Source organism: Eschrichtius robustus, chromosome 15 (assembly GCF_028021215.1).
Source record: "Eschrichtius robustus isolate mEscRob2 chromosome 15, mEscRob2.pri, whole genome shotgun sequence".
Classification (NCBI taxonomy): Eukaryota; Metazoa; Chordata; class Mammalia; order Artiodactyla; family Eschrichtiidae; genus Eschrichtius; species Eschrichtius robustus.
In genome coordinates this window covers 6,861,992-6,864,944 of record NC_090838.1, presented here as the reverse complement: position 1 = coordinate 6,864,944, position 2,953 = coordinate 6,861,992, and positions in this window count along the sequence as shown.

Below are 2,953 nucleotides of genomic sequence, written 5' to 3'. Positions count from 1 at the left end.
GTTGACAGAGAATGCGCAGTATGGTAGCATAGCAGCGTCGTTAGGAAAACATTAGATAACAAGATAGCAGCAGACGTCAGCCTTGGTTTGACTGTGTGATGAAGCAGCACGAGGACACTAATACAAGTACCCAAGAAACCTTGATTTCTTAAATATGTCTTGATTAACCTTGATTTCTTAAATAAGCACATACCCTAGATTTGGAGCCATCCATGACAACTGTCATGCTATCTGAACATACCTGTGACTGCACTGTTGATAAAGACACTAATAATGCACTATTAAGTGCTTTGGTTTGTTGCCCACATGTATGATTGAAAGAAACGCCAAATTTCAGTTTGAGATTAGGGAAAATATAGCTGCATTTTTTCTGAGTTAGGTTATAGAAAATACTGTGGCCTCTGCTCTGCTCTCTCTCCCCATCTCATGCACATATGCGCACACAGGTATCTCACTCTGGGGGAGCCAGTTGCCCTGAGAGACTCTACGTGGAGTCTGGAGGTGCTCAGGAAGGAACTGAGGACTCCAGCCAATAGCCACTTGAGTGACCCTCTTGGAGGTGGGTCCTTGAACCCTTTCAAGGCTTTCGATGATGCCGGTCTGGCCAGTAGCTTGACTGCAGCCTCGTGAGAGACCCTGACCCAAAACTACCCAGCTCAGCCACTGCCGGACTCCTGACCCTCAGAAATGGTGGGAGAGAATAAACTGTGGATCAGTAGATAACACATCAGCCTCTGATTTCTCACTACCCCGCCCGCAGCAGCCCCAAGCACTCAGGAGTGCCGGGCCACCATCCCCGTGCGCACCCAGCACATCCAGGCACAGGCAGACATCGCTAAGGACCTCTGGAAGTAACCGAGGACGGGCGTCTTTGAGGGATGCTCGGGGCCTCCAGGTGAAGGCAGACCAGAGAATACGATTTGCTACAGAACGGTGCTTGTGATCATTTTCGGCAGGTGCTCTCTGGCCAGGGAGAATACGAATCTCACATCTGCTAAGTGCACTTCTCAGTGTAAATTCTCCCAGAGGTAAATATTATGAACTTTTAATAGAATCCAGGTTTACCTAATATTTACGGAGCACTTACTAAGTACCACGAACCTAATCCTTACAAAAGCCCTGTGAGGGGTGGCTATTCATCTCACTTTTGGATGAAGAAACTGAGAGTCAGAGGTAAAGGAATTTGCCCAGTTTCAAAGCTAGTGAGTGACAGAAAAGGAATTCAAACCCAAAGTCTTTGGATGCTAAGTGGCCTTTCCACCATACCACGCTGCTTCCCGCAGGGCAGGAGGGGTCAGAGAAAGGGTGGGGACGTAGCACAGCCCTCCCCAAGGTGCGGGGGGGGGGGGGGAGGACGCAGCTCTGGATTCATCAGGATCTCTACTGGCTCCCTCTCGAATCCTCTCTTCTGCTGCAGGAAGGAAGACAGGAAACTCCCAGGAGCGTGGAGGCCCGTCCACAGTGGGCTGAGGGAGTGGCCCTGGAGATCACAGCAGGGGATCCCCAAACGTTCAAAACATTTTTATTTATGTTAAAATAATACATTCACATAGTTCAAAAATTCATACTGTTACACCTTTTCCACTCCTGTCCTTCAACTAACTATTCCCCTTTCCCAGAGGCAACTAAGAAGCCCAAGGTTTCTTGGGTACTTGTATTAGTGTCCTCTTGCTGCTGTAACAAATTGCCACACATTTAGTGACTCAAAATAACACAAATTTATTACCTTTTAGTTGTGTAGGTTGGAAGTCTGACACAGGTCTTATTGGCTAAAATCGAGGTGTCATACATTTTAATTTAAAACTTAAAAAGCAGTGTTGCATGTTCAAATGTGGTATATACCTAATTTTAACCTACTGAAAATGTGCAACCTATTAATTGCCCTGCTTCATGACCATCATTTATTTTTAAGGAAATAGGATGCATAGCATATAATAAAAGTAACTATTGCTTTGTGAAAAAAAGAAATCACAGCAGGGGGAAGGGTGGGATCCAGGAGGGAGCGTGGGACGCTGGTGTAGTGACAGGGATACAGTCAGATCCAATGTGACTTCAGGCTTTCCAAGAGCCAGAGCTGACAGCACAGGGGCTGCCTTGGAGGAGGGAGCTGCCTTGGAGGAGGGGCTCCCAGCCCGCAGGGCCTTCTGCTGGGGTGGGGAAAGGGAGGTGAGGGTCGCAGAGGACATCGCCCTCCAGTGGGACAGGCTCCCCACATTTTGAGTATGGAGACCCTTTTGAGACATTTTATAACACTGTTATACATCAAAGCCCCTCGTGATGATGATTGTGCTTTTAGTATCCATCATCTGAGAAAATGTGCAAGGATGAAAAGCCATTATAAATTTAGTAATGCCTTTAAAAAGCTATCTTTTATTAAACACGACAGCTTCTACAGATGTGTTTAAAATAATAAGTATAGAGCCAGGCTTGGAAATATGCCAATCCCTTAAATATGTCATTCTCTTCCCTTGGGAAGAGAACCTGGTGGCAAACACATCACCCACCGCTGGGTACCACCAGACCAGAAGCCAAGCATCTCGGTGCTGAAGTGCTGCCCCTTCCCTGGGTGTTCCAAACCCGCCTCAGTTACTCTGCAGTGCCGGAGGCTCCCTCCACGAGGGAGGTTGCCCCAGGAGAGCAGCTATTCCTGCAGTACATTTAAGGTTCCCAGGCAGCCCTCGACTAACTCAGGCCCCTGTGGATACCCTGCTCAGCCTGCCCAGCGGGAGAGGAAGCCCAGAGCCAGCTGGACTGGCCACCCGCTGCCATCGCCCTGACCCCCTCTTTCAGTGCTCACTAGTGACTTCCCTGAGGCCCCTTTCAAGGCTGGCATCACTAACCTCTCCTGAGGTCCGTAGCTCAGAAGCACGTGTTCAAGGCCCCCAGGAAGAGGGGTGATCTGACTGACTGGAGAGATTTAAAAAATACTGGAAAAAAAAAAAAAATACTGGAA